This window comes from Giraffa tippelskirchi, chromosome 8 (assembly GCF_054371585.1).
Source record: "Giraffa tippelskirchi isolate mGirTip1 chromosome 8, T2T-mGirTip1v1.2.pri, whole genome shotgun sequence".
Taxonomy (NCBI): domain Eukaryota; kingdom Metazoa; phylum Chordata; class Mammalia; order Artiodactyla; family Giraffidae; genus Giraffa; species Giraffa tippelskirchi.
The window spans coordinates 4,339,824-4,355,807 of record NC_137282.1 but is presented as its reverse complement, the minus strand read 5'-3'; the positions used below and the strand labels follow the sequence as shown (position 1 = coordinate 4,355,807).

The following is a 15,984-nucleotide window of genomic DNA, read 5'->3' as shown; positions in this document are numbered from 1 at the left end:
GTCTGACTCTTTGTGACCCCATGGACAGTAGCCTGCCAGGCTCCTCCATCCATGGGGATTCTCCACCACAATATTAAAGTAATTAGCCTACAATTATAATAAATTAATTTAAAATAAATAAATAAAGATTTAAAGATTGCAGAAAAAAAGAATACTGGAGTGGGTTGCCATTTCCTTCTCCAGGGGGTCTTCCTGACCCAGGGATTGAACCTAAGTCTCCTGCGTTGGCAGGTCGATTCTTTACCACCTGAGCCACCAAGGAAGCCCATGGACAGTGCTGCTTCAATGTGGAATGAATGAAGAACGAATTAATGAGAAAACTATATAAATGATATGAGGCAACACAAATTCAACTAAGGGAAGAAACAGAGGTGTTGGAGTTGTCCTGAGTGCCTTCTTGAAGGATACAGAATACTGCGTCTTCAATTTGCAACCACTTTTACATGAATACCTAAAGCAGAGTAGTAAACAGCAAGAATGTTCAAATCTTAGAAGAGTAAGCAAAAGAAAAAGGTGCAGGCAGGCGTCTGTATTGCTAGAACTTTTTGTGTTCACCAAGTCTAAACTGGCCGTTACTTGGTTTCCTCTTTCACAGATTTTAGAAAATTACATGCTGCTGTGTTTTATTTATTTTTTTGGACCTCAATACGACCAAGATTTTTCATTCTTGTTCTGTTTTCTGGGTACCTGCTCATTTGTAATTTCTCAACATCCCTAGGGCCTCCACATCCTCTTACAAGCCTCCCTGTCTTTATGGGTGCCATCTTTCTGTGGCCCATTACCAAGAAAGGCTTTGGGACCTTCACTGCTTTCTCGTACCTCCAACCCTCTGCTTGTAATCATGGGAGTAATGCAATTTTACTGATGGAGGTATATTTTCCTTCTCTCCAGAAACCTTTGTTTTGTGTACCATACTTAAAAAAATATGTACAGAGTTATGACTATTGTATTTTATCAGCCAGAAGTGAGAACAGTATATGAGGAGGAACGGGTGGCTTATAAAAGATATTATACTGCTTTCTGCTTTTCCTCTATATCCTGCAGGTAAACTGACTGATATTTTAATTTCCTCAGACACTTTTGAAAGCTTTCTAAATGAATGTTCTGAAGAAAATATATAACTTTGGTTATCATACTTTATGGTTATTACTGTGTACACATTAAATGTGAATTAATGCAATAAAACAGTGCATTTCACATAAAAATACTATGAATTTCACTGCTGCCACTGACACAACACATGTATCAATGTAATTATGGGATACAAATCTTTACCAAGAGAGGAAGTAACATTTATTTGATATTCACTTATTGTGAGAATTCAAAATAAATTTGAATTTTGATATCACTTTGATATTGTACTCATACCTGATCTATTCCTCTTGCCTGAGGTTCCTTTGAGGAAATTAGCATTTGCTTTGGACTTAGCTTTAAATCCATAATAGATGGTGCATTGGAGATATTTGACCAGCTTCTCCCAGGTGGTGCTAGTGGTAAAGAACTCACCTGCCAAGGCAGGAGACATAAGAGACATGGGTTCAATCCCTGGGTCTGGAAGATCCCCTAGAGAGGGCATGGCGGCCCACTCCAGTATTCTTGCCTGGAGAATCCCCATGGACAGAGGAGCCTGGTGGGCTCCAGTCCAGAGTCACACAGTCAGACATGACTGAAGCAACTTAGCACACATGCCAATGAAATTCACTTTTCGCTAAACGTGGATGAATAATTCTCACCTTTGAAATGAAAAGAGATTCTGCTGTCTTCTTTAAATAGCATCAGTTTTAACGAAGTATTTCAAAGTCTTATACTAGATAGATAAAATACCATATACACTGTATCTAGTGATTAGATGTTAGCTAATCTCCTTAACAGACACTAACAATTAGTAAATGAATTCTCGGAGGTTCAATTTGGAACCTTTGCATATATATCTACTAATTGTACTTAAAATGAACTAGCCCAACTTCATTAAAAATCAATAGTATTTATTAGCAAGCAAATTTCACACATGGTCAAGCAATATTTAGATTCATAAACTGTAAGACCACGTTGAAAGATGATTCTCAAGTCAAATCGTAACTGTGAAAGACTTTCTCCCTATTTCCTAGAGCACCTAGGCAAAAGAGGATGCTGATACGTAATGACTGTCATGACTTCTCAGAATTTCTTACCTTACTTCTTGCTACAACTATTATTCATGACCCAAACTTAGCCACTGTGGGTCTGAATATGAAGATGCATATGTGTGCATGTCCCACAAGGAAAGGACTGGAACACATTTACACCAGAAGCTGTTTGCCTGACTGCATGTTTCCCCATACCCTTCATCCTCAATAGCAAAGCACACCTTTATATTTAGGGAATTAGGCAGAGAAGACTTGATTTCTAATTTCTTATTGCTTTAAAAAATTGTTTTTAATTGGAGGATAATTCCTTTACAATGTTGTGCTAGTTTCTGCCATACAACAGCACAAATCAGTCATAATTATATATATACATTATATATACCCCCTCTTCCTTGAGCTTCCCTCCCACCCACCCCCACCCCACCCCTCTAGGTCATCACAGAACGCCCGGCTGGGCTCCTGTGTTGTGTAGCAGCTTACCACTAGTGATCTATTTTACACATAGTAGTGACAGATGGTAGGGCTACTCTCTCAATTCATTCCACTCTCTCATTTCCCGCTGTGTCCACAAATCCGTTCTCTGCATCCGAGTCTCTCTTCCTGCCCTGCAAGTAGGTTTATCAGCACCATTTTTTTTCTAGACTCCATATATGTGTGTTAATATACGATATTTGTTTTTCTCTTTCTGACTTTTACTTCACTCTGTATGACAGGCTCTGTGTTCATCCACCTCAGTTCAATTGATTCACACTTATTCCCTTTTACGGCTGAGTGATATTCTAATAAAGTGGACCCAGAGCCTGATCTAGGGATGGGCATGAGCCCATGTGTTATTAGGGGGTGTCTTCTGAGAAAGAATTTTGTTCTCTAGTAAGTGAAGGGTTACATGAAGAGAAGCGCTCTTTGCAATACAGTTGCAATACTCTTTGCAACACTCTTTGTAATACTCTTTGCAATAATCTTTGCATAACAGTCCTGTGGCTGGCCTGTGATTTTGTGTCAAATGGATTGTGGCACTCGAAGCTGCTGTGGCCACCTTAAAACTGTGTTAGAAAAACCAAGAGACCTCCGCCTAGTACCCTGACATTTTGAGTTTAGAATTGGCCTGCAGCTGCCAGCCCCTGGATTCTTAGTACATGAGAAAAAGTATGATTCTTCCTATACATTATTGATGGCTTTGTTTTTCTGTTATTTTTTGTTATTTGAGTGTCTATTTGAAGTTTACAATCATTTCCATAAATCGAAACCAGTCATGAGGGTTGTGATTTTTTCTTCAGCCATGTTCATATGAGCCAGTTTAGATGTGAGGAAGTGTGGATTCCACAAAGGCTAGGGTTTTACCAGATGAGCATAATAAAGGAAAAGGGAAACAGAGTTCCAGTGTTTAAAAGACATGATTACAATGGGAGAATGGTTAGTACTACACAGGACCTAGATAATTTCAGTCAGTTTCACAATCTATATTGACAGAATAGCAAATAACAGAAAAAAAATAATATACTACGGAAAGTGTCAAGTGGTTTGATACCTAATATAGAACCATGAGCTACTAAACAATATTTTGGATTCTAATTGAACTACAAAATTTTCAAAACTAGAACTGTCCATAACAATCAAAGCTTAATCTAAATGCAAATTCATATTGCAAATTATTTTCAATACAGAGAGGATAAACGACTGACTTATTGGGAAATTTTGCATTAAGGAGACAAAACTCTATTTTAATTTGTTCCTGTCTGATGGTCCTTGTAGAATATGAGCTCTCACAGCTCTTTACTCAAATCCAATTTTATCAGGAGAAATAAGCTGTATTGTATGTAAAGTAGAACTTACAAAAATGTAAGATTTTGCTCAGGGATGATACATTGAAACTGTTTACCTTCCAACTTAATTTCTATCGCAATTACCCCTTTTCTTTGATACATTTCTGACATTCTTAGATTCATATTTAAAGATCACCTAAAATTATTTTTATCATTTATCATTTCATAAAAAACTGCTTACAGATGATTTTAATAAATCAACACCTGGGAAGCCCCTGAATTTTAATAAAGGCGATACCATATCATCCAGAGGCCCGTGGGAAGACGTAATTTCATATGACCCCGGGCAACTACTCTTCGTCACTCTAAAGCCAGATGTAAATTTCATTATTATTTTTGACATTGGCCACAAACACTAAAATTTACCTTTCCAGTGGTTAAAAACTCCACTCAAGGTTATTATATCTCTACTGGAGATACCTCTATAAAGATAAAACTCTGATAGGAATGTTCACATATACTAGGAGACAGAAGAATAAATACCATGAACCTTATCTTTTGTATTTGTACAAGCAGCAGAAAATATTTGACAACAAACATTCTTATTTCCATTTGTGACACAATGCTTTTAACAACATATCATCAGCTCATATACCAAGAGGTTGCCATTGATGTTATGTGTCAGGAAGATGCTTTTCTGATGACCTTTAAATAGCGCAATCCCAAGTGATGATGCGGAATGACTTCCTTTTATCCTAAGACCTCCTTTAAAAAATTCAAATGCTCTGGGGTGTGTCATCAGGTCAATGAGGCAGTGGTATATCTTTTGCAAGATGTTAGAGGAAGGAAAGGCTCTTAAACCTTGAATGTCAATCGTTACCTTTTACCACGCTATTTTTACCTTGTGTATTGGTAACATTTTTCATCTAAAGAGCACAAAGGACTTTGTACAAGAGGGTACCAAGAGCCCCTGATATTCTAAACAGTTGAAAGAAGGTGGGGCATGGTGGGGGGCGGGCAGCTGTGCAACAATATGAACACTTTGTAAAGCAGATACCACTTATGATGAGGGTGAGGAGGATAAATTTGAAACCAGGCTGTCCCATCCACCAGGTGCCACAATTCAAGGGTAAATTGGCGACACTTACCAAACCCACTTGCACAGATCAGGTGCCTCCACTCCCAGTAGGAAACGTGATGCTGAGCCAGCGGTCAGTATGTGAGAGGGGGTGTCTCCTCTGTTTCATTTTTGTAAGCCAGATCCATGGGGTAATAGAAGAGGCCAATTTTCTTTCTTCTATAATTCCTATTTTCTGGCATATCTATAATAACATGGATAAAATTACTTCCCAGAATTATTCTTGGGAAAAATACTGTGTGTATTTGGAAAAAGATCCTTTATTAAATTAAAGTTGAGGAAAGACCCAAAAGGCATACTATGGGCAATATGTGTCAACAAAATATCTTAAATATCTTCTAAGAAGTAGGGAGAGGAAAATACAATTAAGGAGCATTTTTTTCTTAATTCTATTGTTCACTTTATTTCAAATTTAAGAATTCAGTTTAGCATGAAATAAAGGCAGTTGACTCAACAAAGCACTAAGATAGCTTTATGTTAAAAACATTTTTTTAATGAAAGTAAAATCAGCCTGTTGATAGTACCATTTCCAAAGGTCAGGCACAGACTCTGAAAGTTAACAGCATTTTCTTCTTTTTTAAAATAGCTTCTGTTATGTGAAAGACTTTCTAATAAATTTAGTGAAGAGAGGCTTTTTATTGCTCTATGCTCTACATTTATGAAGTGTTGTCCATATTCTTATGTGCCTTTTTCTTCCTAAGGGGCATTTTGACCCTTGAGCGCAGTGGTCAGTGGGGCTTGCGCACGTGAGAGCAGAGCGGAATTGTCCCAGCAAACGGGGACTTGTCCCAGCACTTAAAACATGCATTGATTTATTTGGCTGTTCTGAGTCTTAGTTGCTGTATGTGGGATCTAGTTCCCAGAACAGGGATTGAACCGAGGCCCCTGCATTGGGAGCACAGAGTCTTAGCCACTGGGTCACCAGGGAAGTTCCCTAACATTGTTTTTAAGAAGTGCAGGAAACAGGAGGAACCATGAAGACAGTTGTCTAATGGATTTATGAACACTATGAGCCATATAGTATAAATATAATTGTGATGTGCAAGGAAAACCCTCTCTTTCTCCCCTGTGAAATCAACATAAAATTTAACCATACTCAATAGTAACTTTGATGTGATTGGCTCATCCAAGACAATGTGAATAAAAGTGGGTGCAAGGCAAAATTGAGGAATTGCAACATTTGACATCTTTTTAGATAAAGACAGGTATTCATTTCTTCAAGGAATTTTTCTCTGCTCTCCCATGCCAAAGAAAAGTGTCAGTTAGTCTTACTTTGTCTCGTCACGGTGCAATGGAATATATCTTACAATCTTTTATATTTGAAGGGTGAAAGAAGAACTGTTGCCTGTGGGAAAACCTTGTTTAAAAAAAAAAAATGCTAGTAGCACTAAGCTTCTAGCTCTGTAGACGCTAGTCATTCAACAGTTGAAAATTATACTTTCCCAGTCTGAATCTAATTTTAGAAATTATCTTGAAAGAGTCAACAAACGTCTAGTTTCCACTTGGAATGTAGAAATCTGGGGAGAATGGGGAGAGGGGTACTCCCAAGCTTATGAGCACAATAATGAAGAGCCAAACACGCCGCACGTTGGTGACTTTTCTTGAAAACATCAGAAAGCAGATGTTGCTACAAACCAATCAGCTAAAATCTAAGGACACAGATGCCTGTAGGAAGAGATGGGACTTGCACACTGGCTCGTCTGGAGCAGCTGCAGCCTGACATAGGTAAGAATAGTTAATGAACTGGTGGACGCGGAATAGGGGCTGGTGAGAGACTGTGGAACCGTTGAGGACACAGGAAGTTTGAAGCTTCCTTGTCAAGCTCTCCTCCACAGACTCCATCAGACTCTCAGAAAAATGACAAGTGGGAGTCCCAGGAAAGAAAGCGTCCCTCATGGCGCAGGTGGAGGACAGTCAAACAGCAGCCGCCGCAGAAGCTCGTCTCTAACCCCAGATCTTCTCCCCGGTCCCTCCTATGGGGGGAAAATAAATTGATAAGCTCTGTAGTGAAGGACAGTCAACACCTTCACCCTGAGGGCAGGGGGCTAAGCCTACTGCAGCCTGGGAAGGGAAAGAGGAAACCTCTCTCCTCGAGGAAAGACGAGGAATGTGCGCTGGACGCAGGACTACAGCTGAGGGATGGAGGGGAGCATTGGGTGAGCCAAACCCGAGACCAAGAGACACAGGATCTGCCTCGGACTGACACGGGGTCAGAATACCAGGCTAACAGGCGTAAGTTGAGAACGCTACAACAGAGGACTGCTAGAAGAATCGAAAAAGTACGGAACAGTGCAAAGGAAAGACCTAAAGCTGAGGATGAGGCAGATAACAAGTGAAAACCCCTGGCAAGCCAACGCCCATCTGAAAGCGAAATATCATCAGAGGGATTTAAAGCCCATGGAGCCCTAAGGGTAGCCAGCTGTGCAGTGCCTGCTAAGCTCCTCAGTTGTATCCGATTCTTTGCACCTCCGTGGACTGTAGCCCGCCAACTTCCCCTGTCCATGGAATTTTCCAGGCAAGAACACTGGAGTGGGTATTGCCATTTCCTTCTCCAGAGGATCTTCCTGACCCAGGGATCGAACCTCTGTTTTCTGTGTCTCCTGCATCGGCAGGCAGGTTCTTTACCAATAGTGCCACCTGGGAAACCCAAAGTTAATCATAGTAACGGCAAACATGGAAAGGATTCCAACTCCTGGCTGGATTAATTTAAACATATATTCACCTTAAGAGGTTAACAGGGGGTTAAAAACAAAAAAAAAAGCCTTACCAAAGGAAGAGCATAATTCCCTTTTGCAGACATAAAAGCTCGGTCTCTACTATCCAACACAAATTGTCTCATTTTTGACAAAAATGATGAAACACAAAAAGGCAAGACATAAACAACACATTGCTGAGAGAGAAAGCAATCAGCCTGATATGACACTGATGTTGGAAATTGGTGGTGATTTAAATGTTATGATTAATATGTCAAATAATATGATTAATATTAATTATGATTAATTTGATTAGTATGCAAAGCATTTAATATAATAGAAGTAAAACCTGCATGATCAGGCGGGAAATTTCTGCACAGGCTCAAAAACTATAATTAATCATTAAATGGAAATACTAGAAATGAAGAACACAGTAACACAGATGAAGAATGATGTCAGTGGTTTCATGGGTGGGGTTGATACAGACTAAGATGTAACCGGTAAAGCAGAAGACAAGTCACTGGAAGTTATCCAAACTAAGGCTAAAAAAATAGTGTGAAAATAAAAACAGGACAAATCCTTTTATCATTATATAATGTCCTTCTTTATCTTGAAGAAGAATATATATGTACATATATGAGTATAACTGTGTCACTTTGCTATACAGTAGAAATTAACATAACACTGTAAATGAACTGTACTTCAATAAAATATATAGTCAAAAAATAGGACAGGGAATTCAAGAAGTGTGGAATGATATCAAATAGTTCACTAATCTAACAAATTTAAGACAGAGATAATGGGGCAATTTTGTTTTTTTTAAATAGTGGCTTTGGAAATTCGCTGGTGGTCCAGTGGTTAGGACTCAGCACTTTTTTGACAGCTAAGGGCCCAGGTTCAATCCCTAGTCAGGGAACTAGGATCTCACAAGATGCATGGCACAACCAATAAATAAATAAATTTAATTTAAATACTGGCTTATAAATATTCTAGAATAACTGAGGCTGAGACACAGATCAAAGAGGGTTAGAGAATTTCAAGGAAAATAAATATGTAAAAATCACATGGAAGAATATTAGTCAAACTTCTGAAGACAAAAGATAAAGAGAAGAACTTGATATTGCCTTAGGGGGGAAATTACACATAAAGAGCACAGATGAGAATTCAGAAAACCATCCAAACCAAAACGTAACGGAGGGATATTTTTAGGGTACTGAAAAAAATGGTTTATTTGTTAAGAAAAAAGCTTACCCAGGATCTATATCCAGGAAAAAGATATTTTTAATGAAGTAGAAAAGAAATGAAGGAGAAATACTTTCTCAGACAAATACTGAAAGAATTCATTAATAGCAAAGTTACACTAAAAGAAACGATAAAGGAGATGCTTTAGTTAGAAGAAATATGAAATCAAATAGAAATTTGGATCTATGTAAAGAAACAAATAGATCTAGAAGTGTAATAAATGAAAGTAAATACAATTTTTTTTTCTTATTTTTTTGATGATCTAAAAGATGAATCATCATTTAGAGCAAAAAAGGTGGCAATGTGTTGTATGTTGACAGCAAAGATAAATCTAAACTGTGTGACATCAACAACTCAAAGTTTGAGAAGGAGGAATTGAGAGTCTACTGTTTAAGTTTCTTAAAGTCCTTAACTAAATATTAAGTAGTCCTTAACTAAATATTAAAGTCCTTAACTAAATATTAGTAGTGCTATTTGACGGTAGACTCTAATTAAAGTTATATCTTATAAACTCTACAGCAACCACTAAAAGATTTTAAAAAGAGGTATAAATAATAAGTCAAGATTTGGGATAAAGTAGAATAATAATAAATGTTTAATTAGCCAAGAAAGGGCAGAAAAATAGAGAGGAGAATAGCAGATGGAGCAAATTGATAGCAAATATCAACAAGATATGTTTTAAATTGATAATATCAATGATTACAATAAATATGATTGATTTGAACATATAAATTAAGAGATTGTCAGACTGGGTTAAAAGTAACTCACTTTAAATATAAAAATATAGATAGGTTAAAAGTAAAACGATGAGGAAAGATAAACAATGCAGACACTAATCAAATGAAAACTGAAGTGGCCATGTTAGTATCAAACAAACTGTACTACACAATCCAGTACAGGATTGTACTGGAGAAAAGGTCAATTTTCCATGAAACATACAATTCCATACTAGCACATGCTACAGAATTTCAACTAACAACAGTTTCCAATGTATGAAGCAAAAACATCCGGATTTGAAAATAGAAATATACAAACTCACAATAGTAATTAGAAACTGTAACCCTCAGTAATTGATGGAACAAGTAGACAGAAAATCACTAAAATATGTAAGAACTGATTAAGTCTAGAAGCCAATTTGATCTAATTGATATTTATAGAACACTGGAGCCAACAATAGCAGACTCGATATTATTTTCAAGTATGCATGAACCATTCATCAAGATAGACCATATTTTATGTCTTAAGAAATTTAAAGGAAATCATACAAAACGAAGTTCTTAGATAATAATGCAATTATACTATGAATCAGTAACAGAAAGATATCTGGGAAATCCTTAAATATATGTCAAAATTTAACAAAGACATTTCTTCATAACCCATAAGTCAAGTATGGTATTTTATGAAAATTGAAAATACCTTTAACTTATAGAAAATAAATATTAAATATATCAAATCTTATTGTATAAAAATAAAGTAGTGCTTAGAGAGAATTTTATAGCATAATTTTTATATTAAAAGAGAATAAATATCACAAATAAGTAATCTTCCTCTTCAAGAGACTAGGAAATGAAGATTAAATTAAACCCAAACAAGCAAACAGAAGGAAATGATAAAAACCAGAAATCAGTGAAACTGGAGATAGAAAAGCAATAGAGGAAATCAGTGAAACTATATGTTGTTCCTTTTCTTAAAAAAATCAATAAAATTAATAAATCTCTAGCCAGACTAACCAAGAAACTGAGAGAAGAAACAAATTACTAACATCAAAAATGAAAGATGAAAAGAATATTATACAGATCTCACAGGGTTGTTAAAAGAATGATATGGGATGACTGTAAACAACTCTATGCTCATAAATTCAAAAACTTAGATGAAATGAGCCCATTAACTGAAAGACACAAAATGTCAATACTTGCTCAAAAAATAAGTAGATAACTGGAATAGCCTATACCTATAAAAATATTAAATTCATATTTTTAAACCTTTCAACAAAGAAACTCTTTGTGGCAGATGAGTTCTACCAGAACTTTAATAAAAATTATTGCAATTCCGCAAACTCTCTTCTAGAAAATAGTAGGGAAGGCAACACTTCCAAATTCATTTTATGGGTCAGAATCTCTGGTGGCTCAGACGGTAAAGAATCCGCCTGCAATGCAGGAGACCCAGGTTCAATCCCTGGGTCGGGAAGACCCCATGGGGAAGGAAATGGCTATCCATTCCAGTATTCTTGCCTGGAGAATTCAATAGACAGAGAAGCCTGGCAGGTTATAGTCCACAGCGTCGCAGCATTGGACACAACTAAGCGACTAACACACACACACACACACACTCACACACACACACACACACATAATTCCATCGTCCTAAAACTGGCAAAGTCAGTATAAGACGAGAAAACTAAGAGGAACTGAACTCTTCATGCACAAGGAGACAAAAATCTCCTATAAAATATTATATGATCAAACCCAACAAACTATGAAAATGATAATATATATCCAACAATTGAGTTTATCCCAAGAATGCAAGGCTGCTTCCATATTCAAAAATCAAAGTAATTTACCTTATTAACAGACTAAAGAAGAAAATACAAATGATTATCTCAATTGATGTAGAAAGAGCACTGGATATGTTTCAACATTAATTCAGGATAAAAACTTTCAGAAGACAAGGAGTAGAAGGAATCTTTCTTAATCTGATAAAAGGCATCTACACAAAACCTATAACTAACCTCATTTAGTAAAAAAGTGCATGCTTCTCCGTACGGCAGCTAAGAAGACGTGGACATTCCCTCTCATCACTTTTTTCAGCACCTTACTGGAAGAGCAAGGCAGTGCAGGAAGAAAAGAAAAAGGGCTGAGGGGAGGGATAATAACAGAAAAAGAAATAACAGAAGTATCTCTGCTTGCAGGCAACACGACTGGTCACACAGAAAATTCCAACAAAATTACACAACTAGAACTAGTAATTAAGCTTGACACAGATGCAGGATTCAAGATCAATAGGATGTTAAAAGGAAAAAAAAAAATCTACTTTGGTTGTCAAAGCCTAGTATGCCATTGATAATTTGAGGTTAAGGCCAACAGCACTGCGTGGGGCACATAAGATAAAGAGGTTTCTGTTTAAGATAAAGAGGTTTCTGTTTGTTTTATGTTTTACTTTGTTTTGCTTTTTGCCTGAACAATTGGAAGGATGGGGTTGTCAATTATAGGCAATGGAGAAAAGGAGATGTTTGGCTTGGGGACATGACAACTTCAAGGATGTCTATTAGACATTAGTACAAGATCTAAAGGTTAGGAGACACACACGCACACTCCCCCAACCTGCACAGCATCAGGAAATGACTGGTATTTAAAGACAACCAGAACCAGGTCACGCAGAAGAGAAGAATGCACGAGGAGGGAGCGGGCTGGAGGTAGCCCTGAGCTGTGCCGGCCTTTAGAGAACGAGCCCTTTTATGGATATTCCACGAGAGCTCATCAAAGGACGCACATTCTCTCTATCGTGCACATTTCTGTTCATGTCTGCTGGCTTCATCTCTCAGTGTCTTGAATGTGTCAAAATTTCCAGAGTAAAGTTTTGATTTCTTTGCTTCTCGCAGTAATTCTATCATTTGTTGTTTTCTCTGGTAGACTTCCGGAGAAGGCAACGGCACCCCACTCCAGTACTCTTGCCTGGAAAATTCCATGGATGGAGGAGCCTGGTAGGCTGCAGTCCATGGGGTCGCTGATAGTCGGACATGACTGAGTGACTTCACTTTCACTTTTCACTTTCATGCATTGGAGAAGGAAACGGCAACCCACTCCAGTGTTCTTGCCTAGAGAATCCCAGGAACGGCGGAGCCTGCTGGGCTGCCATCTATGGGGTCGCACAGAGTCAGACACGACTGAGGTGACTTAGCCTGGTAGACTTCATCTTTTAGAAATAGCTTTAGATTTACAGAAAAATGGATAAAGTAGTGCTCATACACCTCCACACACGGCCTCCCCTGTAATTAATATCTTACATGAGTATGGTATATTTGTCACTGCTAATGAACCAATATTGTACGTTATTATTAAGCAAATAGTATACTCAGCTTTCCTTAGTTTTTACCTACCGTCTTTTTTTTCCTGTTTCGGGATCCCATCCCATCCAGGACACCATAATACATTTATTCTCATATGTCTTTAGGCTCCTCTAGACTGTGACAGTTTCTCTGACTTGCCTTGTTTTTGACAGTCTCCGCAGTTTTGGGGAATAACTGGACAGATGTATTATATGGTGTCCCTTTACTGGAATTTGCCACGTTATTCAGGGGTTATGAGTATTATGGAGTAAAGTGACACTTTCATCATTTCATATCCACACCATTCATAAGTGTAGATAGTGACCATGATCACCTGGCTGAAGCTGTGCCTGTTGGGTTTCTCTACCGTAGAGGTATTCTTTGCCAGCTCTTTTCATACTTTACTCTTTGGAAGGAAGTCACTAAACACAGCTCACATTTAAGGAGTGGGGAATCACGGTCTTCCTTTAATGCAGAATCTCTACATAAATTAATTGTTCATTTATGTTGTCACATATTGCAGAAGATCCTTTTCTAAGGTGGAATAATATTCCATTGTATGTATAAAGCACATTGTCTTTATCCATTCATCCATCATTTGATGTTCGGGTTGTTTTCATATCTTGTCTATTATGAATAATGCTGCAATGAACATATTGGTGCAGGGATCTTTTCAAGATTCTCATTTCAATTCTTTTGGATAAATACCTAGGACTGGAATTGCTGAATTAATGTGGTGGCTCTATTTTTAATTTGGGGGGAAACTTCTATATTATTATCCATATCAGCTGTTCCATTTTACATGCCCACCAAGAGTGTACAAGTCTTCCTTATTTTCCACATTCTCATGAATATTTACCTTTTGTTGTTTTTAATAATAGCCATCTTAACAGGCGTCAGGTGATATTTCATCACGGTTGTGATTTGCATTTCCCTGATAATTAAGGACACTGAATATCTTTTCATGAACATATTAGCTATTAGCCATTTGTATGTATTCCTTGGAGAAATATATGTTCAAGTCCTTTGTATATTTAAAAAATCAGGTTGTTAATATTCTTCCTTTGAGTTGTGGGAGTACATATATATTTTGGAAATTAACTGACTTTCTGATATGTTGTTGTTGTTGTTCAGTCACCAGGTTGTGTCTAACGCCTTGCAACCCCACGGACTGCAGCATGCCAGGCCCTCCTTGTCCCTCACTATCTCCTGAGGTTTGCTCAAGTTCACGTCCATTGAATCAGTGATGTCATCAAACCATCTCATCCTCTGTCACTCTGTTCTCCTTCTGCCCTAAATCTTTCCCAGCATCAGTCTTTTCCAATGAGTTGGCTGTTGTCATCACATGGCCAAAATATTGGAGCTTCAGCTTAAGCAATGAATATATATATACTCATATATATAATGATATATATACTATATGTATAGTATATATAATACTCATACTTCCAAAGAATATTTAGGGTTGATTTCCTTGAGGATGGACTGGTTGGATCTCCTTGCAGTCCAAGGGACTCTTAAGTGTCTCCTCCAGCACCACAGTTCAAAAGCATCAATTCTTCGTCTCTCTGCCTTCTTTATGGTCCAACTCTCACATCTGTACATGACTACTGAAAGGACCATAGCTTTGACTATACGGACTTTTGTCAGCAAAGTGATGTCTTTGCTTTTTAATACACTGTCTAGATTTGTCATTGCTTTCCTTCCAAGAAGCAATCATCTTCTAATTTCATGGCTGCAGTCACCATCTGCAGTGATTTTTGAGCCGAAGAAAAGGAAATCTGTCACTACTTCCAACTTTTCACCTTCTATTTGCCATGAAATGATGGAACTGGATGCCATGATCTTCATTATTTTTATTATCAAGTTTTAAACCAGCTTTTTCACTCTCCTCTTTCACCCTCATCAAGAGGCTCTTTAGTTACTTTTCGCTTTCTGTCATGAGAGTGGTATCATCTGCAGATCTGAGGTTGTTGATATTTCTCCCGGCAATCTTGACTCCAGCTTGTAACTCATCCCACCTGGCATTTTGCATGATGTGCTCTGCATAGAAGTTAAATAAACAGGGTAACAATAAACAGCCTTGTTGTACTCCTTTCCCAATTTTGAACCAGTCAGTTGTTCTAGATAAGGTTCTGACAGTTGCTTCTTGACCCACATGCAGGTTTCTCGGGAGACAGGTAAGACAGTTTGGTATTCCTATCTCTTTAGGAGTTTTAAACAGTTTGTATGATCCACACAGTCAAAGGCTTTAGCATAATCAATGCAAGAGATGTTTTTCTGGAATCCCTTTGCTTTCTCTATGATCCAGTGAACGTTAGCAATTTGAATTCTGGTTCCTCTGCCTTTTCTAAAGCCAGCTTGTACATCTGGAAGTTCTCAATTCAAGTACTGCTGAAGCCTAGCTTGAAGGATTTTGAGCATAATCTTACTAGCATGTGGAGTGAGCTCAACTGTCCAGTAGTTTGAACATTCTTTAGTACTGCCCTTCTTGGGAATTGGATGAATATTGACCTTTTCCAGCCCTGCGGCCACTGCTGACTTTTCCAAATTTGCTGACATATTGAGTGCAGCACTTTAACAGCATCATCTTTTAGGATTTTAAATAGCTCTGCTTTCTGACTGTTGTTGTTATTCAGTCATCAAGTCATGTCCGACTCCTTGCAACTCCATGGACTGCAGCACGCCAGGACTCTCTGTCCCTCACCATCTCCTGGAGTTTGCCCAAGTTCATGTCCATTGAATTGGTGATGACATCAAACCATCTCATCCTCTGTCACCTTATTCTCCTTCTGCCTTCAATCTTTCCCAGCATAAGGGTCTTTTCCAGTGAGTTGACTGTTGGCATCAGGTGGCCAAAATATTGGAACTTTAACTCCAGCATCAATCCTTCCAATGAGTATTTAGGGTTGATTTCCTTGAGGATTGACTAGCTTGACCTCCTTGCAGTCCAAGGGACTCTCAAGAATCTTCTCCA

At 37.8% G+C, this 15,984-nt stretch overlaps 1 protein-coding gene across 12 annotated transcripts in view; it reads right to left on the bottom strand.

The window, feature by feature from the left end:
* RARB (retinoic acid receptor beta) overlaps positions 1 to 15,984 on the bottom strand; it is a 1,227,259-nt gene that overhangs the window by 947,831 nt on the left and 263,444 nt on the right. For all 12 annotated transcript variants that reach the window (XM_081521062.1, XM_081521064.1, XM_081521065.1 and 9 more), the window contains one exon: positions 5,038 to 5,211. The gene's annotated coding sequence lies outside the window, so the exon portion shown is untranslated. The remainder of the gene's footprint in view (positions 1 to 5,037; positions 5,212 to 15,984) is intronic.